At 44.0% G+C, this 23,824-nt stretch overlaps 2 long non-coding RNA genes across 3 annotated transcripts; one reads left to right on the top strand and one right to left on the bottom strand.

The window, feature by feature from the left end:
* Positions 1 to 628: 628 nt before the first annotated feature.
* LOC139275909 (uncharacterized) lies at positions 629 to 5,949 on the bottom strand. Its single transcript, XR_011595791.1, has 3 exons — positions 5,899 to 5,949; positions 1,457 to 1,686; positions 629 to 975 (listed from the first exon to the last, which is right to left on the bottom strand). It is a non-coding gene; the product is annotated as an uncharacterized lncRNA (long non-coding RNA).
* A 58-nt stretch (positions 5,950 to 6,007) lies between these two features.
* Positions 6,008 to 14,838, top strand: LOC139276428 (uncharacterized). Of its 2 annotated transcripts, XR_011595933.1 has the most exons (3): positions 6,008 to 6,080; positions 11,532 to 11,816; positions 14,751 to 14,838. It is a non-coding gene; the product is annotated as an uncharacterized lncRNA (long non-coding RNA). The 2 variants fall into 2 exon arrangements; XR_011595932.1 differs by lacking the exon at positions 6,008 to 6,080 and having other exon boundaries at positions 8,323 to 11,816.
* Positions 14,839 to 23,824: the final 8,986 nt, after the last annotated feature.

Raw genomic sequence — 23,824 nt, 5'->3', positions numbered from 1 at the left:
TTTCTTTGTAATAAATTGCTCTCTTGTTTTCATGTTTGCTATTTTGGTTAAAAAGACATTGTGCCAGTCACGCCTTTATTTAAGAGAGGATAAAAATAAACTTGAAGGGGTGAATGGTTTAAACTGTGGCAAAATCTGGCCATGTATTAATTAATCCGAGTTTGCTTATTTCTTAGCTTTTCATTCAAATGAAGACTCTCATCCCTCATCTTGATTCGTGCCACAGAATAAAACATCATTATTCAGCTCTAATTGGACAATTTTCACTCAAACCAACCGCTTGACTGACAGATGTGAGAAGTGGAAAGGTCATGCTTCCATTATACAATCCTGAGTTGATCAAATCTACCATAGCTGGCTGTATAAGAGGACAGAAATGCGTGACAAACAGTTGTGTTTGTTCTTCATATTCAGTCATACAGGTTACAATCACTAGATGTCACCCTGGAATACAGTGGCAGCCTTGAATTCAAGCATTTTAGCACTTGTCACGTAAAAGCTATTCCTCAGTGTACAAGCATATTAATGGGGTTCTGCAGAACAGACAGCGAGAGAAGGTATCTGACAAATTCATTTAGCGATGCTGTACTTTATGCGTTCTTATTTCTTAAGAGTTGTCAAGCTCAATTCGAATAAAGTAGAATTCGACAGACCCAGGACAGAATTGAAGGCAGACAATTTGTCGATCAGCACTTAGAGTACTGAATCTTATTTTATACTTATGTCTTTATTTTTGTTAAATACTAGCTCATTTCCACTGGCATTGTCCATGGGTCATCTCGATTGTGATGTTTAGGTGCTGAGGTAGAGCTGTGTTCAGCCTGGCCTGGGCCTTTAAAGCAACTGCTTAAGTAACCCTTGGGAGAAGTGGTCTGAAAAGGCCGAAGGTCAATTGTAAGCTCATTGTCGCTATTGTTGGTGTCGCTCTACATTGGCAGCTGCTCAGCTTTTCGTTTCTCTGAAGAGCCATGTTATCTGAAGGTCATAAACAGCAGCAGGAAATAATTAACTTTCTCTTTTCTGCACTGCTTAAAGATTGTATATAAAACCAACACATCACAACTGAACAAAACTTGATATCTGAAATGTGATAGGCATTCTTTTATATAACATTTTACAAGGCCTGTAGCTGCCACCTCCTGTGAACACTACACTGGAATCTTCAAGTTTAATAGGCCTTTATGTTGTACAGCATCAGTGCAATTTTATCTGGGACACTGACTCATTATGGTAAATATTGTGCAGATTGGTGAATGAGGTATCATTGCGGTTGTAACAAAAGCACCCGTTAAAGGTGATTTCACACTTGTGAGGATACACGTTGGCTGCAATATAAATATAATTGGCACCCATCCTAAAAAGTACTATGCTCTGAATAGTTTTTTAAAAAGCATGCTTATAGCAGTCTATTCTGCTGCCAGTGATATTTTAAATAGTGAAAAGAACTGATTCGTACCTCCGATTCTCAGTAAGCTCATCCAGTGAATACTTGAGCCACACGAAACAGCAAGGTCCGAAGTTTGATCCCTAAATTGTGCTGAAATAAGTGATCTCAGCAGGCCTATCGAACCCTTCATGTTTGAATAGTCTGTCAGCACTCATTGTTCCAGCTCACAAATTAATAATGGTCACTTGGAGAAGGGATTGACAGAATATAACAAACCATAGAGCACAAGGAATCAATGCCTGCAGGAGAGGAAGGGGAGCAAAATTGGCAGAGAAAATGAGCAACAATTTTTATGAAAGAGGTAAAAGGATCATCATAAATTGCAACAACAACAGAGAGTACCTGTATTCCCAATCCAAAAATATGACATCATCTTTTTGTAGGAATGCTGCTCTTATTAATGGAGCAGACAAAATGTATTATATAATCATTAAATATACATATTTCACATTCTCTTTAGTAATCCAATTTCTGTAATGCATTTTCAATAATTTCTTTCAAACTCTTGCAGCAGGAATGGGAACATCTTGTGCTGTCACTTTTAAAGAGATGTTCAATGTGACACAGAAAAATGTCTGCCATTGGAAGGGAAAAATGGAGTGACAATTCCCCACTGCCTCCTCCGATTAACCACAGCCGTGGCCTTCAGTGCATCACTATAGGGGTAACTGGCCCAACATGGCACATAGCACCAAATTGGAAACGGTGCCATCATTTCCATCTTCACCCAGCAACAAAAAAGCAACACTACAGATTCTGGCAGTGGTTCTCATTACCTTTCTCCATCCTTTTGGTAAGACACTGTAATCATGCATCAAGGATTTGGGGCATATTGATAGCCTGCATTCACAACAAAAGCATTGGATATATAAAAACTTGCCTAGTATGGGTTAAAATCTCCATAAAATTAAAATGCTATTAATAGGGATTCTAAAGGTCTAATGTGACTTCAGTGAATTTCTCCATCTGAATGAAATACCTGGAAAATTATCAGCACAAGCACTCTGCGCTCAATGTATCATTAAATAGAGAGATCCAAAATACTATGGCAGGCACCCGTACTATTGGGCACAGAATCCTCAGGCCTACCCAGGTGTCTGATTCACGTAATGTGCGCCAATGTGGTCAGGAAGCAACTGGAGTACTGAGAGCCTGCGCAGAGCCTCATTAAGGCTACACGAACCTTACATTATATTAGGGAGGACTCCCATTGTGTAAGTAGACCACTGTTCCTTTGCACAACCCTCCCTCTCTCCCTGCCATCAAATCCCCTATGCACTACCAGAAAAAATTACCAGTGCTCTACACTAGCTGAGGTTGTATGAGTTTCCAGCCGCAAATCCTCAAGAGATAAAACTGATAGGGTGGAAACAATGCAATATACTAGCAACACTTTCAAAAATGTTTTGTAACATGTTTATATGTTACAGAATGTTACTAAGTGCTTATAAATTAATCATAGTCCTGTATTTGGAGGGTGCGAGTCTAGGTGGGGTAGAGGAACAAAGAGATCTCGAAGTACAAACACACAAATCACTAAAGATTGTGACACAAGTTAGTGAGGCCATAAAAAAAACAAGCACTCGGGTTTACTTCTCGAGATATAGAATTGAAATTATGCTTAATCTTTATTGAACCTTGGTTAGACCACACGTAGAGTACTGTGTACAGTTCTGGTCACCATATTATAAAGAGGATATATCGGCACTGGAGCGAGTGCACAAAAGATTTACAAGGATAATTACAGAAATGCGAGACAATGCATATCAGGAAAGGATGAACAGACTGGGTCTCTTTTCTCTTGAAAAAAGGTTGAGGAGTGACCCAATAGAGGTCTTTAAAATGATGAAAGGTTTTGATACAGTGGATACAGAATCAAGCGCAGACAGCAGAAGGAGCGTACGGCAAACCAGATACCCCACCCACCCTTTCTTTCAACCACTGGCTGTCCCACCTGTGACAGAGACTGTAATTCCTGTATTGGACTGTACAGTCACCTGGGAACTCACTTTTGGAGTGGAAGCAAGTCTTCCTCAATTTTGAGGGACTGCCTATGATGATGTCAGAGAGAATGTTTCCACTTGTGGGGAAGAGCATAACTAAAGGCCATCAATATAACATAGTCACCAAGAAATCCAATAGGGAATTCAGAAGAATCATCTTTACCCAAAGAGTGGTGAGAATGTGGAACTCGCTACCACAGGGAGTGGTAGAAGCGAATAGTATAGATGCATTTAAGGGGAGGCTAGACAAGCATATGAGGAAGAAGGGAATAGGTTGTTATGTGGATACATTTAGATGAGGACAGGAGGAGGCTCGAGTGGAGCCTATATGCCGGCATGCACATAAGATATTGAGAGATCTTGACAAGTTGGATGCAGAGAAGATATTTTCACTCAGAGGTGAAACTAAAACTAGGGGGCATAGTATCAGAATAAGGGGCCGCCCATTTAAAACTGAGATGAGGAGGAATTTCTTCTCTCTTCAGACGGTTGTAAATCTGTGGAATTCTCAGCCCTAGAGAGCCGTGGAGGCTGGGTCATTGAATATAGTTAAGGTGGAGATAGACAGATTTTTGAGTGATAAGGGAATGAATAAAGGGTTATGGGGAGCGGGCAGGGAAGTGCAACTGAGTCCATGATCAGATCAGCCATGATCTTATTAAATGGTGGAGCAGGCTCGAGGGTTTAAATAACCTACTCCTGCTCCTATTTCTTATGTTCTTATGGACCCTTTGGGCCGAATGGCCTGTTTCTGTGTCGTATATCCTATGTACCCCTATTTGGCTTTTATAATATCTACAATTATTGTTGTGATAGAATGGAATTTATTGAATATATTCATAATTACCAGCAATGTTATTAAAATGATACTCAACTTTGTTTAATCTACACTGTCTGATTTCTAAGTTAGTTACATGCATATTTATGGGACAGACACAGGAACCATTTTGCACAATCATACCACAGCACTTTCATCAGAGCACCTTGAATAATTATACTTCAGAGAACAACAGAACTTCTCCAGGTGCTGTCTAGCGGCAAAAAGGTTCCCTGTAATATCTTTCTAATATTTGTCCTTTGGTGGCTTAACACAGCTCTGCGTGACCTCTCTGTAGTGTTTGCCCCACTTTTGTTTTTTTTAAAAACACAATTTTCTTTTCCTTTCAAAGTTCCTTAAAACGGCAAACTTGAAGCACCTTGGGATGTTTTACCACATTAAAAGCAAGTCATTGTTTAAATAAATCTCTGGCATATTACTCACTTGAAATATCAAAATTGGAAGAAAAGGTGCAGCAAAATGACTTGCCATGTATTTGTAACTGAAGGCCAAGTTTTAATGTAGTTATGTATAAAAATATAGAAATGATAGGGAGAAAAATCTTGTGGCTGTTACATATTGAAAGCATTCCGTGTGGCTTAAAAATCCTAGAAATATACTTTTCAATATATATGAAAATGAAACCTCTCGGGTAAATGGAAATTCCCATTGTTAAATATTTTGACCTAAGCCCCGGTACTTCAGTGATTTATTCTCTCGGCGTTGTACTGATACAGCAAACAGAATTATTGTCTTAATAACTATTTTTCAAAAGTTTAATCCGAATGAAGAGTGCTGGCGCCACTGACAAGATAACCTTAAAAAATGCCTGAAATCTAGCTTCCAGAAAACATATTTATACTTTAACCTATTCAGATGAAACCCTGTACTGATAAATATTCTGATAAATGATAAAAACAGATCTGCTTTCTCACTATTGTTTCTCTTCAATCACTTCTGTGGCAGTAGCCAACAAGTTGTCAAGATTATTTTTCAGGTCACACTTTTTTTTCTGCTTTACAAAAAAGGGGATCTGAATTATGAATCTCACAATGTTATGGTTTAGTCACTAGTGCTGTTCCTTATTGGTAATTGTTATAAAAGAGTTGAGTGCTGACCTAACTTGGCAGAAACAATCCAAATGCAGTGTCTTATCCTAAACAGACAACCAGTAACAGATAGCAATGTCGTCACACAAAATTCCAATGGTGAAATTACTTGAAATGAGAACAGAAAATGCTGGAAATACACAGGAGGTCAGTCAGCATCGGTGAAGAGAATGGACGGGTTATAGTTTTGGATAATACCCTTATTCTGATGACGGGTGTTCACCAGAAATATTATAACCTTTTTTTATAACAGATAGAATCATAAAATAGAATAGCACAGAAGGAAGCCATTCTGCCCATCGAGTCTATGCAGGGTCTTTCGAAGAGCAATCCTGATAGTCCCATTCCCCCGCTTTTTCCCCATATCCCTGCATTTTTTTCTCCTTCAAGTATTTATTCAATTCTGACTGACCTGCGCCCTTTGTTGCAATTTCTGTTTTTATTTCACATTCACAGCATTATTTTTGTGCATTGAAACTACCTAAAAATAGGACAATTTTGGACACAGTGGAAAACATGTACATTTTGCATCATTGCATGTTCCATGCTCAACCTCCAACGTGCAGAGTTCCCTCCTGGAGCCGGTCTGGCGCGCTGCGCGTGCGCCCTGGGACGAGGGCCGGGCCCGGGAGGGCTGCCTGGCGCGCTGCGCGTGCGCTGTGGGGCGAGCACGGACGCGGGAGTTGCCGAGCGACGGCCGAGCGGTGAGTGCGCGCCGCCGAGGGCGCGTCAGTAAAACGCTGCGCAAAATGGCGGGCAGCGTGTTTGTGGGCTTTGTGTTGTGCCAGCGCGCTTGGCGCCCCTTTTGTGGAGCCCCTCAGCCCAGGCTGAGCTCTGCCACCATGGACACTCCTACACCGGGCCCCTTCCCTCTGCTAACGGGCACGGGGAGGGTCTTTCACATCGCCAGGCCTTTTAACCTACCGTCCTGACAGACTTAATAAGTGCTTCACTGCGCGGCTATGTGCAACCCCTCAGTTAAATAGATGTTTTCAAGATGAGCAGTTTCACTAATACCAAAACTAATACAAAAGGATAAAAGAAGATGGAATTTGCCATTCAGAAGCAGATAGTTTTCCAACAGTGGGAAGGTCATGGCGAACGTGATGAGGGATCGTGGCTGAGATTTGGTGGGTGATCGTGGCGGAGGAGCAACGAGAGTTCTTGGCGGAGGTGCGGCGAGAGATCATGGCGGAGGAGCGGCGAGAGTTTGTGGCGGAGGTGCGGCGAAAGTTTGTGGCGGAGGTGCGGCGAATGTTTGTGGCGGAGGTGCGGCGATAGATCGTGGCGGAGGTGCGACGAGAGATCGTGGCGGAACTGCGGCGAGAGATCGTGGCGGAGGAGCGGAGAGAGATCGTGGCGGAACTGCGGCGAGAGTTTGTGGCAGAGGAGCGGCGAGAGTTTGTGGCGGAGGTGCGGCGAATGAGGGTACGGGGCCCAGAAGAGCCGAGGGCCCAGGGGCAGCATGGACCTGCCCACACTGCGATTTGTGTGCGTACTAGGTCCGTGCAGCAGACCTAGTTAACCCTTGCCACTGGATAAAGGCCTAGTTCTGTCAAGCCCGTGTGGTGGCTGTGCAACGGTCACCACACATTAAAAAAATCCACGCACCGGCATCTTCCACCCCTTCAATTGGAGTTCAGGACTGGAACATCGGGTCCTTCATTGAAACATAGAAACATAGAAAATAGGTGCAGGAGTAGGCCATTCGGCCCTTTGAGCCTGCACCACCATTCACTATGATCATGGCTGATCATGCAACTTCAGTACCCCACTCCTGCCTTCTCTCCACACCCTCTGATCCTTTTTGCCATAAGGGCCACATCTAACTCCCTTTTGAATATATCCAACGAACTGGACTCAACAAACATCTGTGAACTCATGTGGAAGCAAGTCATCCTCGCTCGAGGGGCTACCTATGATGATGGTTTTGCAACAAGTATCAGAAATGTTCTTTTAAAGGATGATTGATCGATTGTAGACTTTGCTCATATTTATGTATAGTGTCAAACCAGTGCTTTGTATTTCTATCGAATTGTAAATATATATTTTAATATCTACCCCACGGGATGGAATCCCTGCTGAGGCACTGAAGTATGGCGGAGAGCTGTTGTTGGCACGAATACATGACCTCCTCTTTCTCATCTGGAGGGAGGAGAGCATGCCGGGAGATCTCACAAATGCAGTGATCTTGGCCATCTTTAAAAAAGGGGACAAGTCCGACTACGGCAACTACATAGGAATCTTCCTGCTATCAGCCACTGGGAAAGTTGTCGCTAGAGTCCTCCTCAACCGTCTTCTCCCTATGGCTGAGGAGCTCCCCCCGGAGTCACATTGCGGATTTCGTCCCCTACGGGGCACATGGACATGATTTTTGCAGCGCGACAGCTGTGGGAAAAATGCAAGGAACAGCGCCAGCCGTTATACATGGCCTTCTTTGACCTTACAAAGGCCTTTGACACTCAACCGCGAGGGTCTATGGAGCATCCTCCTCCGTTTCAGATGTCCCCAAAAGTTCGTCAACATCCTCCGCCTGCTCCATGACGACATGCAGGTCGTAATCCTTACCAATGGATCCATTACAGACCCAATCTACATCCGTACCGGGGTCAAACAGGTCTGCGTCATCGCCCCAACCCTCTTCTCAATCTTCCTCGCTGCCATGCTCCACCTCACAGTCAATAAGCTCCCCTTGGAGTGGAACTAAACTACAGAACCAGTGGGAACCTGTTCAACCTTCGACGTCTCCAGGCCAGGTACAAGACCACCCCAATCTCTGTCGCCTGCGTCTGCGCACATACAGAGGCTGAACTCTAGGACATAGTCGACGTATTTACTGAGGCGTACGAAAGCATGGGCCTTATGCTAAACATTTGTAAGACAGAGGTTCTCCACCAGCCTGACCTCGCCGCACAGCACTGCCCCCCAGTCATCAAGATCCATGGCGTGCCCTGGACAACATGGACCATTTCCCATACCTCGGGAGCCTCTTATCAATAAGTGCAGACATTGATGACAAGATTCAAAACCGCCTCCCATGCGCCAGTGCAGCTTTCGGCCGCCTGAGGAAAAGCGTGTTTGAAGACCAGGCCCTCAAATCTGCCACCAAGCTCATGGTCTACAGGGCTGCAGTAATACCCGCCCTCCTGTATGACTCAGAGACATGGACCATGTACAAGTCGCTGGAGAAATACGATGTCTCCGCAAGATCCTACAAATCCCCTGGGAGGACAGACGCACCACCATAAGCATCCTCGACCAGGCCAACATCCCCAGCATTGAAGCACTGACCACACTTGATCAGCTCCGCTGGGCAGGCCACATTGTCCGCATGCCAGACACGAGACTCCCAAAGCAAGCGCTCTACTTGGAACTTCTTCATGGCAAATGAGGCAAAGGTGGGCAGCGAAACGTTACAAAGACACCCTCAAAGCCTCCCTGGTAAAGTGCAACATCCCCACCAACACCTGGGAGTCCCTGGCCAAAGACCGCCCTAAGTGGAGGAAGTGCATCCGGGAGGGCGCTGAGCACCTCGAATCTCATCGCCGGGAGCATGCAGAAACCGAGCACAGGCAGCAGAAAGAGCGTGCGGCAAACCTGGTCCTACTCTCCCTTACCCTCAACGACTATCTGTCTCAGCTGTGACAGGGACTGTGACTCTCGTATTGGACTGTTCAGCCATCTAAGGACTCATTTTAAGAGTGGAAGCAAGTCTCCCTCGATTCCAAAGGACTGCCTATGATGATTAATATCTACCAAAAGAAGGTAGCACAGTGTGAGACTATTTAATGCAGTAAACCGATTAGCTAATTGCTAATCCTTTAGATGCACAAATCTGAAAAGGCAGAATACTGAAAAGGTACAGCTTGCAGTTCTTATGAACAAGGGCCAGATATGGGAACTGTTGTAGAAGGATTGAGAGATAATTCTAAGAAAACCTGAAATTGTATGGTTCAATGAATTAATCTTGAGTAAAACGTAGTGTAATATGGGTAGAAAACTCTGCTCTGAGGAAGAGTGTTTGAACACAGGACCTCAAATCTGGCACCAAGCTTATGATCTACAGGGCAGTAGTGATACCTGCCCTCCTATATGACTCAGAGATGTGGACTATACACAGCATACACCTCAAAGCACTGGAGAAATACCGCCAACGCTGCCTCCACCAGATCCTGCAAATCCAGTGGGCAGATAAACGCACCAACATCAGTGTTCTCGCTCAGGCCAACATCCCCAGCCTCGAAGCACTGACCACACTCGACCAGCTCCGTTGGGCAGGCCACATTGTCTGCATGCCCGACATGAGACTCCCTAAGTAAGTGCTGTACTCGGAACTCCTACATGGCAAGTGAGCCCCAGGTGAGCAGAGAAAACACTTCAAGAACACCCTCAAAGCCCCCTTGATAAAGTGTAACATCCCCTTTGACACCTGGGAATCCCTGGCCCAAGTCCACCCAAAGTGGAGGAAGAGCATCAGGGAGGGCGTTGAGCACCTCGAGTCATGTCGCTGAGAGCATGCAGAAATCAAGCGCAGACAGCGAAAGGAGCGTGCGGCAAACCAGGCTCCCCACCTACCCTTTCCTTCAACCACTGTCTGCCCCACCTGTGACAGAGACTGTAATTCCCACATTGAACCATACAGCCACCTAAGAACTCAACTTTTAGAGTGGAAGCAAGTCTTTCTCGATTTTAAGGGACTCCCTATGATGAAGAATAGCTGCTTACAAATGTTTGTCCAAAAACAATAGCCAGAAGGTCGCTAGGCCTAAAGGTCTCTGGGGAGGCTGAAGAAAGAGAGCGGAGTAGGCAGGTTCTCCTCTTACCCCTCCAATGTGATCGTTCTCTCTCATTTTGGGGGAAATGAGGCAGTAGGGCCAGAGCACTTCGGTGGGTCAAAATCTTGGAACACCCCCACCTAACAGCATTATGGGAGCATCTTCACCATGGACTTCAGCAGTTCAAGAAGAAGTGTCACAACCACCATCTCAAGGGCATTCAGGGATGGGCCATAAGTGCAGGCCTTGCCGGCAATGCTCACATCCGAAAAATGAATTTAAAAACCAAATGAATTACGTATGCTCTTTGCTTGCATCTCATGCTTGTGCAAGCATCACCTCCCCTCTGAGAAATCGCAGGACAACCCATTGTTTCCTTTCTTCCTCTGTGTATGGGAACTGAATGTTCCTCAGGCTCATTGGAGAGAAACATTAGCCGCTGTATGATGATTAACCTGGTAAATTCCAGTAGTTCTGTGCACCACTGCATCTCCTGCCAGACTCTACCCTCACAAGTAAATCAGTTATCGTGTTCAAAATGTAATCGAATTTGCGAATATTCATTTTTTCCACCAGCGCAATCAAAAAAAAACAGAGAATCAAAAATTGTCTGGAATCACTGAAACCTGGCAGGACACTGAATTTGACTTGGAAAAAAGGATGGTACTTGTATTTGGATTGACATTGTTGATTCTGACCTTCATGTTGAATCAGAGCTGATGACTGACACAGTTAACCACATGACACAAATTACTAAGATGAAATGATAAAATGCCATGTAGCCTGTTAGAGGTCAACTAAAGAGTTAGATGAGGTTACACAAAAGTCTGTAATGCCCCTGGCTGTTCAGTCCTTTCCTTCCTTGTGACTAGCTGAAGCACTCTTGCAGAGAGCCAGCATGGGCTCGACGGGCTGAATGTCCTTCTGTGCTGTAACCATTCTATTCTATGATTTTAGAAGTGGAAGGACTCAGCTCTATGATTTGGAGATTTTGCCTTGATGTGGAATTTTGCATGATTGTTACTGGGAAGTGAGCCGAATACACGCCACATGGCAGGGGGTTACTGTGGTTAATAACAATTTGGAGTGCTATTATCAGGGGTTTATGTGTCTCTGGAATTGCTGGTTTTATAGTATTGCAGGAAAGCAAAATAAATCTTTGGGTAAAGTCATCTAAAAGAGCAAGAATCTAAACTGGTTTCATTTAATTAACCTGATTTACGTTTTGGCTGTCATTTACAATACCACAATAAAATTATAGCATGTAGTGCAGAACACACAGTCCAATGAAAATAGCACTTTAAAATATTGGTGCGTAACTTACCAGGAGCTCAAAGGTATGACTTATACAGTAATTTTACTATATATTTTTTTGTGCAGGTTTTGCTTTTCATACTTTACCAATTCATTTCGGGAAACAGGGAATGTTAGAACATTACAAAAGCTGACTGGAGAATCATTAGCTTACAATTGACATTGTGTGGTAAACTATGTGGAGCAGCACTGAAGAGAAGGCAAAATAACACTGGGAAAAATCACTTGAAGATGCAAGTTATACAATTACCCCAAACTGAACGGGTGCACACTTACATGGGCTGGTCTGTTTTCAATCTGCTATGTTGCTTTTTTCCACTTGGGTTAGTGGCACTGATTTTCTCCTGCAAGGTTAGTTGAATTCCATGATTACATTTTGAACAAGTATTTATAAAGGCTATGATATTTATATAGAGAGCATCTGTAGGTTCCTGTGTACTGCGATTGAAGTACACGTACAATTTATAGTAAGTTGGAGTTACCCTGTGAGACATCGCAATCATTCATGCCAGGCCCTGGCATTCCCCTGCACAAAAGCAAAATACTGCTGATGCTGGAATCTGAAATAAAAACATAATCCTGGAAAGCGGGTCAGGCAGCATCTGTGGAGAGAGAAACAGTTAACGTTTCAGGTCGATGACCCTTCGTCAGAACTGGCAATAGTTCGAAATGGAACAGATTCTTAAGGAAGTGCCCTGAAAGGGGGACGGTGGCGGGGCTAGAAAGAACAAAAGGGAAGGTCTGTGATAGGGTGGAAGGCAGAAGAGTTTTGAGAGACAAAGGGGATGATGGGCCAAATTGAGAAGGTAATAGCACAAGTTAAGAAACAAAAGATGAGTCTAGATAGGATGTGAATGGCAGGATAATTACCAGCAGCCATGGGAAAAAGAAACAAAATAAAGAGGACGGGAGTTTTTGTAAAAACTAGCATTCCCCTACTGCTTCTCAGAAATCTGTATGGGAGAAGATCGTTGGACAGCATTGTGGTTACTGGCTGTCACAATTTGCTTCCCTAATTTGGTGAATCCGGAGAAAATATACTGCTTTTGATTTGGTCCCAGTTAGATCAGCCGATCCAAAACTTTGTCTGAGCTTAGAACCTTAGGCAATGGGGCTCTGCTGCAGACAACCCTGAGTGGCCACGTTCCCTGTGATGATCTGCAGCTGGATCTGTCATATGCAGCACTGCACAGATGTGGATTGTTGACTATTGCCTAGACCCTTCCAGATTTATCAGGCTGCTTGACATACTCAAATGAGTACATCAAATTCTGATGACGACCTATCAAGCTGCATTTGTAGGCAGATCCTGATGGGGCCAAAGCCCTGGTCAGCAGCCGAAGGAAGCCTTGAGAAGGCTCTCTGGCCAGCAGGTTCTACATTTTCCACTGCCACATTCACTTGTTCCTTCTCTCCCAGAGTAAATATATCTGTGCTGGTGCTTGGTATTTTAAGAGTGGGTGACACAGAGTACTATAAAGTGCTCACCAGACATTCAGCTTTGCCATCACTTCTTACAGTCAAAGAGCAAAGAAGTAGAATTAGAGCAGAGAGAGCTCCAGTTGAAAAGCTAGCACAAATGATGCGCTGAATGTCCTCCTCCTGTGCTATAAGTTCGATGATTCTTGGGTATTTAGGGGAGTACAAGATGAAAAAACTGGCAGTAAGACACCCCGCAGCTTATAAGGTGAAAGACATTTTAGTATGTTATGCGCCAGCGCTGAAATGTATGTCTTTGCTGGAGGGAGTAAACAGTTTAGCAGTTTAGTGGGAATAGGGTCGAGAGAGCAGGAAGTGGGTCTCATGGACAAGATGAGTTTGGAGAGATCAAAGAGAAACTAGAAAACTATATGAGTTTAGGGCTAGGGCAGGTGGGAGTTTCCGATGAAGTTTGGCCCGATGGGCTAGGTGAAGGAAGGGAACTCGCAGAGGCAGCTGATCAGATGGTCTCAAGCTTTGAGACAAAAAAGTCCATGAGCTCCTCACACTTGTTGGAGGTGAGTGTGGTGGAGACAGGGGAGAGGGCTTTAAGGAGACGGTTAGCAGTAGAGAATAGTAGCCGGAGGTTACTTTTGAAATCCAGAATGATCCTGGAATAGTGAGCAGTTTTTGTACACAAGAGTAGGAACCGATAATGTTTTTTGTGTTCGAGCCAAATCTGGCTAAACCAATTGTCCGCCACATCCGTTCAAGTCTGTGCCCTTTTGACTTGAGGGAATGAAGATGTGGGCTGTACCGGGGGAACAGCCAGCGTGGGAGAGGGTAATCTTTTTAATAGGGACTAGGTCATCAAAGGTGGCTGAGCAGATTGGTGGCTGCAGAAATGTCATTATTAAAAGAAGGCCTTTATTGGATAGTTTTGAGTTGATAAGTGCAGTTGTAAGAGAGTTCTTTTGCAGAGCCGGATGCAGAAGGAAGTAGGTTTGGATTGGGGAAGGGAGATGTGGGTCAAGAGCGATACAAGGAAATGGTAAGAGATGGCTTTATCTTTAATTGATACAGTTGGAATAGCAAGGCCATGAGAGATCGCAAGGTCAAGGGGGTGAATATGGTGGGAGATATTAAGTGAGGACAGAAGGGTAGTGAACTCAGAGGAGAGAGAGCATGATGAATTGAGATGGAGGTTGAAGTCACCAAGGATGAGAAGTGCATAGGCTGAGGGAGGAAAGCAGTGAGGATATATCCGTGATAACGTTTTTACCATATCTGGGTGGACGGGAGAGAATGAGAATTTTGAATGAGAGATGAGGGAGGTGGAATAAAGCGAGATGTTCAAAATATGAGAAAGTGCCGGAGGAGTAAGGGGACAGATCAAGGTATGATTTAGTGATGAGAGCTATACCGCCACCACAGTGGTCTTGTAAGTCAGGTATAGCACAGTTAGATGCAATGTAAAGCCCCTCTACTCTCACCTAAGAAAGTACCATACTCTCAGAAGAGCACCTCCTCCTTTACCAGTGTGACTTTTCCATTTTGACCCACCTGACAACCTGTGGCCTTACTTTAATGCCAATTAGTGCTGAATTAATGGACCTTTTTTGCTATGGACCTATTTCTATTCTGAACTGGATTGAGACTTACTAAACTTATTTCACATGGGGCCCTTACTCAGTTATTTGGAAACTGAATATTTCTCAAAAGTTCAACAAATAAAGATGAATAGTTTTTAATACAATGACTTTAATTGAAAAACATGGGACAAGAAATAGGGGAATAACTTGCAAATTTGACTTCTATACCCTTGGTTCTGTATTGGTTATATGAATGGCTCCTTTATATTTTCAGGTTGACTATGCTTCTAGAAACGACGACCTAGAGAGTGCAAATCGTTCATCTCGCATTGCCAGATTATTAAACCTAATATCAACATTAACTGGAATTACAATCATCATTGTAGTAATAGCTGCTCAAGTATTCTGGTCATAAAGGCCTAGAAATTGGTTCACGCTGATGCGAACTGAGCGCAAGGAACATTCCCTGCACAGGAACCTGGTAGACCCAAGATGCACCCGGTATTGGACCTCGGGCCTCATTTGCATGAAGCCGGTAAGCTGCAGATGCCTGCTGGGAATCCCCAGGCATTCAGCTGGCGAACAGAGTTTGAATTTTGGACAGCTGCATCACTAGCAGCGGTCCACAGGTAGGTCCTGGGAGAGGGGGCAGCAGTCGGGAGAGCGGGGGAGGCAGTGCTTGGGAGAAGGAGGGAGGCAGCAATCGGGAGTGGTAGACCGGCATTCAGGAGGGTGCCGAGCAGTGGCTGGCAAAAGCCTGTGGTTTTAATGTGGAGCAGAGAGAGGTATTCCTGCAGTTCCCTCCTCCATATTCAGGCAAGTATTTTTGTGAAAAAACTTACCTTTTTGGTGGCGGCCTGCATCAGTCCCTTTAAGGATCATTGGTTAGGCCACATTTAAACCACGTTTTCCTGAACGCAGCCAGCAGTTGATCCAATTTTACAAAGGGCACTCAACCAGGCATTCGGCGCCCATATTTGCATATGCAAAGCTGTGGGCTCTGAGGTCTCTTTATCTTTTACCTTATGGCGCATTTATGGCCATTTTTGATGCCCGTTTTGCATCTGTTAAACTGGCGCGGTGCCATTGAATTAATATGCCAAAATTGCTAGGTGATCGACTGCACCTTATCTCATAAAAATGCAGTAATCGCTTTACAATGATTTAGCCTCTTGAATTATCATCACACACAGAGGACAGCTGGCATCCAAACTCACAACTGCGACTGGTACAAAAGCTGACTAAAAGCAAATAAAACCCATATCAATTTGAATTTCTGAATGATATGAAATGATATCAAAGCAGTGTTTGATTCCGAGGGCTCAGATGATAGTTATTAACAGCTATACTGTCGTGATTTCATGGAAATTTTGGTACAGATGATAATTTCTACAGTGCTAGCTCCTGAACCAGAGCTACCAACTGCAATCCTAAATTCCTGCTGTTTTCTTGTACCCCATAGTATGTTTCTTCCAAAATTGTTTAATTCTCTGTTAAATGTTCTGATTAACTTCATTAGCTACTTGTGTTAAAGCATTCTACATTTTAATAACCCTTTCATGCTTTTAGTGATAAGCGTGACTTTAAGTCCCCTTGTTATCAACTCACGAATTGGCTTACTGTTTTTCCTCTTAAACCCGTTCATGATTTTAAACTTCTATTTGGTCCCCTTTATCCTCTGTGCTGCAGGGAATACAACCCAAATTTTTCAGTTCTCTCACCATTACTATATCCTTTCATTACCAAATCCTCCTAATAAATCGACATTGTAACTTTTTCTAATGACCTTTCTGTAATGGTTTCTGTGATGTAGTTTGAATCATTAAATTACAGCCTTTAATCACTGTTAATCATTGTTTCCAATGTAATGGTCTTGACAAAGGTAAAAATGCAAACATAGAAAATAGGTGCAGGAGTAAGCCATTCAGCCCTTCGAGCCTGCACCACTCAATATGATCATGGCTGATCATGCAACTTCAGTACCCCATTCCTGCTTTCTCTTCATACCCCTTGACCCCTTTAGCCATAAGGGCCACATCTAACTCTCTTTTGAATATATCTAACGAACTGGCCTCAACAACTTTCTGTGGTTGGGAATTCCACAGGTTCACAATTCTCTGAGTGAAAAAGCTTCTCCTCACATCGGTCCTATAAAATATGACAGATTACAATTTGTAAAGTTTGCAGATTATATTTGTTTAAAATAGATTAATAAAAAGGCTGTACAACCTTTGTTTCTTCAGAACTTCTTTTGCGAATTTTGTGTTCGTCAAGATGAAGAAATTAAGTGCCGGTGAATGGAAGCCTTTCCTTTATAGGCTTTTATTGTCCGCATCAAGCACTCCCAGGTCATGTATAGGATGGTTAGACATTCCTCCGACTACTCTGCCCAACCTCACCATAGCAGTCCTTTCTGCAACAGTATGACATTTTCCCATACCAGCTGTTCAATGTCCTCTGAGTGAGATGCCTAATTCAGTGCCTATTAGTATCAGTTATATAATTGGCCCAGAAATTCCAACGTCCCGGACCTGTACGAAGTTTCTACGGACCGGGAAGGCATCGGAAAAGCCGGGAGCGAGGACATTTGCACGGGCAAGTTTGCGGGATTTACGCATATCTTGCCTAGCAAATGTCCTCAAAACTCTTGCGCCTGATAAAAGCAGGCGCATAGCCTACTTTTACAGGCATAAGAGTTTTAAAATGCACTTAAAACATAAAAAATAAAATTTAAAAGCACATTTTTAAAAACCCTGCCCAATACATTACATTTATTTTTAACCAGAATTAAAACTTTTTTTTAAAATCGGCAAATTTTTTTTCTTTAAAAAACATTTAGAACAACTTCAATTTCTATTAGTGTATTTATGTGAGGTGTTTTTTTAAAATCTTTTATGTAGTGTTTGTGTGTTTTGGGGTGTTTCTCATTCACAATAATAGGAGATTCAGACTTACGAATCTCCTATTACTATGAATGAGAAAATACTTACCTGTAATTGGGTGTCCAGGCACACGTGGCTCCTGCATACGTCCCAAAGTTAACGCGCTGTGACACGCAGTCACGAGAAGCCTCCGGACTGTGATCTCGGGCCTAGCAGCTTCGGGTAAGTGCGCATTTTCTGTCCATTCTTTAGTGCTTTGCCCGCGGGAAGACCTCGAGAGGAATTTCTGGGCCAATGCAGAAACTGGCACAAACTCATTTCACAAAGGATTCATGTAGTCAATGGATGAGAAAACATTTCTGCTCCTCGAAGGTCAGCGTCTAATCAACTGTATCACCCAGTCCCAAAAGATTCTTCCTCTTCTCTTCCTTATTTTGAATCTCCCAACTCAGAAACAGGCTGGTAGCCACCAAGCCTCTATCAGTGCCATTTGTTAACTAGTCACCATAAGGTACATAGCAACTCATCCTCTGGTTTTTCTTTCCTGTGAATGCTTTTTAGGCTACATTTTGCACTTCTAATAGCATAGCTCACATTAGCAACTCACTATTTGGGAAACAGTATGTTTTACTGGCATAGAATTATTAACTATTGTATTCTGTATCTCAAATACTTTATTCCAACTTTGTTTTTACACATGCACACTCTTCCTTCATACATGGTACACCTCCAGGCTAGACCAAGGTCGTCCCATCATCTGTCATCGAACTACAGTACGCGGTTGCCGCTTGCACCTGCGCATATTCAGAGGTCAAACTTCTAGCCATCGTCAACATCTTCAGTGAGGCGTACGAAAGCATGGGTCTTTCACTAAATATCTGTAAGACAAAGGTCCTCCACCAACCTGACCCCCCCCCCCCCCCCCCCCGTCATCAAAATCCACAGCACAGCCTTGGATAACGTGGACCATTTTCCATACCTCGGGAGCCTATCATCAAGCAAGGGCAGACATCGACGACGAGGTCCAACACCGCCTCCAGTGTGGCAGCGTAGCCTTTGGTCGCCTGGCGAAGAGAGTGTTTGAAGACCAGGACTTCAAATCTGCCACCAAGCTTATGGTCTACAGGGCAGTAGTGATACCCGCCCTCCTATATGGCTCAGAGACGTGCACCATATACAGTCAAGGTGCTGGAGAAATACCACCATCCCTGCCTCTGCAAGATCCTGCAAATCCACTGGGAGGATACAGGCACCAACGTCAGTGTTCTCGCTCAGGCCAACATCCCCAGCATTGAAACACTGACCACACTTGACCAGCTCCATTGGGTGGGCCTCATCGCATGCCCGACACGAGTTACCCAAAGCAAGCACTCTACTCGGAACTCCTACATGACAAGCGAGCCCCAGGTGGGCAGAGGAAACATTTCAAGGACACCTTCAAAGCCTCCTTGATAAAGTGCAACATCCCCATCAGCACCTGGGAATTCCTGGCCCAAAACTGCCCTAAGTGGAGGAAGAGTATCTGGGAGGGCACTGAACACCTCGAGTCTCGTCGCCGAGAGCATGCAGAAACCAAACGTAGACAGCGGAAGGAGCGTGCTGAAAACCATACTATCCCACCCACCTTTTCCTTCAACCACTGTATGTCCCACCTGTGACAGAGACTGTAATTCCTGTATTGGACTGTACAGTCACCTGAGAATTCACTTTTAGAATGGAAGCAAGTCTCCCTCGATATTGAGGGACTGCCTATCATGATGGTATGAACCCAAATTAAATGCTCCACTATTCATCTAGTGCATTGTCACAGAGATAACCTGCAAAGCACGCACAGATAATTTTTTGCAACACCTGTTTATTCAATACAAGCTGCATGGCACGTTTGCAGTTTGAGACAATAATACTGTACACACTTCACAAGTCAGATGCAAATGACTACTGACAGGAAAAAATACCATACTAGATAATATGCTAAGACCTGGCACAGGGATGGAGGCTGTCAGGGCACCGTTGTTGCTTGAGGTACTAAGGCACTTTATAACAACTTCATAAAAGTGCTGTGCTTGCAGAGCAAGGTCACTCACAGTCATCAAGAGGGAACCAGGACAGGCAGTGAGCCAGTCATGATCATTGTCAGCGTTTGAAGAAATGGCCCTCATCCTTTTTGGCTGTGAATCATTTTCAAAATATAACAAAGTCAGCATTTGCAAAGCAGCTGTAAGACACATTAAGGAGTGGAGTTTCTACACTTCTACCACCTAATTTTGGGCAGTTGCAAGGTTGGTGGGGCAGGAACTGATGCAGGAAGCTTTTTCATCAGATCCCAATGATCCAGCACAATTTTGGGATTTCTCACCAGAAGTGACGGCAGACGTTGAATGCATCCACCCAAATATGGCAAGCATATTCAAATAATAATGGGAATCATAGGGAGTCCCTCGGAATCGAGGAAGACTTGTTTCCACTCTTAAAATGAGTTCTTAGGTGGCTGAACAGTCTAATACGAGAGCCACAGTCCCTGTCACAGATGAGACAGATAGTCGTTGAGGAAAAGGGTGGGTGGGACAGGTTTGCCGCAAGCTCTTTCAGCTGCCTGCGCTTGATTTCTGCATGATCTCAGCGATGAGACTCGAGATGCTCAGCGCCCTCCCGGATGCACTTCCTCCACTTAGGGCGGTCTTTGGCCAGAGACTCCCAGGTGTTGGTGGGGATGTTGCACTTTATCACGGAGGCTTTGAGGGTGTCCTTGTAATGTTTCCTCTGCCCACCTTTGGCTCGTTTGCCATGAAGGAGTTCTGAGTAGAGCGCTTACTTTGGGAGTCTAGTGTCTGGCATGCGGACAATGTGGCCTGCCCAGCAGAGCTGATCAAGTGTGATTCGTGCTTCAATGCTGTGAATGTTGGCCTGGTCGAGGATGCTTATGGTGGTGCGTCTGTCCTCCCAGGGGATTTGTAGGATGTTGCAGAGATATAATTGGTGGTATTTCTCCAGCGACTTGAGGTGTCTACTGTACATGGTCCATGTCTCTGAGCCGTACAGGAGGGTGGGAATTACTACAGCCCTGTAGACCATGAGCTTGGTGGCAGATTTGAGGGCCTGGTCTTTAAACATGCTTTTCCTCAGGCGGCCAAAGGCTGCACTGGCACACTGGAGGCGGTGTTGAATCTCGTCGACGATGTTTGATCTTGTTGATAAGAGATTCCCGTGGTATGGGAAATGGTCCATGTTGTCCAGGGCCACGCCGTGGATCTTGATGATTGGGGGGGGGGGGCAGTGCTGTGCAGCGAGGACAGGCTGGTGGAGGACCTTTGTCTTACAGATGTTTAGCATAAGGCCTATGCTTTCGTACACCTCAGTAAATACATTGACTATGACTTGAAGTTCAGCCTCTGTAAGTGCGCAGACGCAGGCGTCGTCCGCGTACTGTAGCTCGATGACAGAGGTTGGGTTGGTCCTGGAGATGATGAAAGTTGACCAGTTTCCCACTGGTTCTGTAGTTTAGTTCCACTTCAGCGAGGAGCTTGTTGACTGTTGACTGATAATGATGGGAATACATCATCAGTAACATCATAGCAGCACTGGATGCTAGGAGGACTGGTGAGTTCCTGGAATCCAAATTGTTATTTCCCCCTTCCCTCTTCCCTGCCCCTCCCCGCTCCATCAACTGTGACAAGACTCCTACCAAAAGCCCAGCACTGATCTGGCCATATACCTCATTGCTGTTTGTGACACCCTGATATGTCCAAATTAGCTGCTACATTTGCCTACAGTAATAACAGTGACTGCAAACACCCCCCTCCCCTCTCCCCCCCCCCCCCACACACACACACATACAATTAATATTATTTTTAATTTAATGGTCCTAAAACTATGCCATGTGCAACTATCCTATGAACAGTTGTGCTTGTTACAGTTTCTTCTCTCTGCAAATTTAGCAGAGGAATTTATTTATCACTGTTTATTTTAAATAGGTTAATGTCACCATTAAAATAGCAAGAAGGGTAAATTCAGACAAATGTGTTAAGTATTCATTCTTTCAACTGCAATTTCAGGACTCCAGTGTATTTTGTGTGTCCAAAGTCATTATGGTCTCTTTATGTGTTTATTACAATATGCATACTTTTACATAAACAACTTATAACTAATTCTTTTAAAATATATATTTTTCAGTTCTATTGATAGCTCAGCAAGTCATTATACAGACTTGTGTGGTGCCCAAAACTTCCTGGAATGTATCAAGTCTGATGTCTAGTTTGTATTGTTAGATGATCACAGCTCAAATTTGTTCACAATCAATTAATTCGTTTTGGATTACAGTCAGTTATATAGGTAAGCAAGGTCTCAAAAACAGCAAATAAGTTGAATGGCGCCTGGTCTATTTTGGTGGTTTTGAGTTGTCAGAGGAATGTTGGCCAGGAAACCAGAAGAAATTACTGTTCTTCAAATAATGCTCCACGTGAACTAGGAAAACAGGCACCCAAGGCTCCCTATTAACATCTCATATGAAAGAGACACCTGCCAGAGCAGCAGGTCCTCAGTATTGCACTGAAGTGTCAGACTAGATTACGTGCTCATGTCGTGGAGTGGGATTGTGAGAGGAGAATGCTACCAACTAAACTAAGCTGAAGGTGATGCAATTGCATTTGATGTCAATTCCCTTATTGCTGTTCAGTGACTTCTGTGGGAAAATGTGCTTGTGAATGTCAGGTAAGGGCAAGATCAGCCACAAATGTAATGCCCGCTCCCACACTACCACTACCCGTGAAACACAAGTTTTTACAACTATCAGAAACAAACTTTTTGAATATGATGTTGGTTTATGTCAGGTAAGATGAGGTTCTGTTTATAGATTTCTCCACGAGGTGACATCTTACATAAGTCTTTGTCTCTCAAACTTTTTGGCTGATAATCAGGAGGTTGGATAATTGGAGCATGAATAATTGATGTAATTAATTGCCGTTACATTAATCAGCTATTTATCATAAAGTTAATTAAAACTGAAGCAAGACATTGAACACACATGCTTCCTCTATATAGTCTGTTTTGGACAATTATTTATGATCTTGCTTTAAAAATTATTCAACTATGCTTTTAGACTAATGGGGCTAGAAATTGGCCAAGATTGCAGCCGTTTTAACATCATTATTTGGCGACAAAAGTGATTTTTGTCATTAAAAAAAATAACATTTTCCGATATTGGTCAGTGGTATAACGCCAGCGTTAAAAAAAATAACGACTGCCTTTTTTCGAAACCGTTTTGTGATGTCACTCAGCGTCAAATATGCCAATTACACCATTCTTAAATACCGTGAAAAATACCACCCAGAAGTGCAAGTCTTAACATGTCAGATTCACGACGAAACTGACGCTAATGCCGCCATCTTGAAAAACGGAGCTATAGTTCAGTGAATGAAATCATTTGGAGTGAAGGCTGCGTTTTACACTTTGAGGTTTTTGTGAGTTTATACTTCGTATTTAAGGATATTGAAAAGAATGGAGCCTATGCTATCTGCCATTATAGCTGGCTGCTTTTGCTATCGAGCATAGACCTGGAAGAAGGCTTATTCGACAGCATTATCAGCATAATCAAAGAGGTCGCAAACTTATACGAGTTTTCAGGGAGCAGCGCTCATATCTACACCTGTCTGAGGCACAGTGCATTAAAAGGCTGCGCTTTCGAAAAGAGGTGGTCACAGAGATATATCTTGTGCAGCTCATAAAGGCAGACATACAGCCTACAAGTGTGATAAGGACTGCACTGTCCATCAAGATGAAGGTGACTGTGGCACTTGCCTTCTATGCCTCCGGCTCCTTTCAGGCATGAGCAAGGGACATATGCTCCATCTCGCATTACGCTACACATCGCTGTATTCGCCAGGTGACTGAACACTGTTTGTATGCAGGAAGTACTTCATCAGCTTACCAGGGAGGCACAGAATGAGAGGGCTTTAGGCTTTGCATGAATTATTGGCTTACCTCAGGTACAGGCTGCCATTGACTGTATGAACATCACCCTGCGAGCACGTTTTGATGATCCGGAGGTTTACCGAAACCGAAAGGGATTCCACTCGCTGAACATACAGATTGTCTGCGACCACACTCAGCGTATCATGGCAGTAAATGCAAAATTTCCAGGGAGCAATGATGCTTTCACCTTGTGTGAGAGCACTGTCTCACAGCTGTTGAGTGTCAGCCAGAAGGCCAGAGCTGGATGCTGGGGGACAAAGGTTACGGGCTCGCAATCTGGCTCATGACCCTCCTCCGGAACCCTGAGACAGAAGCCGAGCATCGCTACAATAACAGCCATATACAACAACGTCAAGAAGACAATTTGAGTGCTGAAGCAGCGCTTCCGATGCCTGCAATACTCCCCTGAGCAGGTCGCTGAGTTCACTGTGGTGTGCTGCATGCTACACAACTTAGCCATCATGTGGGGATAGGATTTACCACTGGTGATTGCAAAACC

Source organism: Pristiophorus japonicus, chromosome 11 (genome assembly GCF_044704955.1).
Source record: "Pristiophorus japonicus isolate sPriJap1 chromosome 11, sPriJap1.hap1, whole genome shotgun sequence".
Lineage (NCBI taxonomy): Eukaryota > Metazoa > Chordata > Chondrichthyes > Pristiophoridae > Pristiophorus > Pristiophorus japonicus.
Note: the sequence above shows the minus strand (reverse complement) of the source record. Positions and strands in the feature narration are given on the sequence as shown.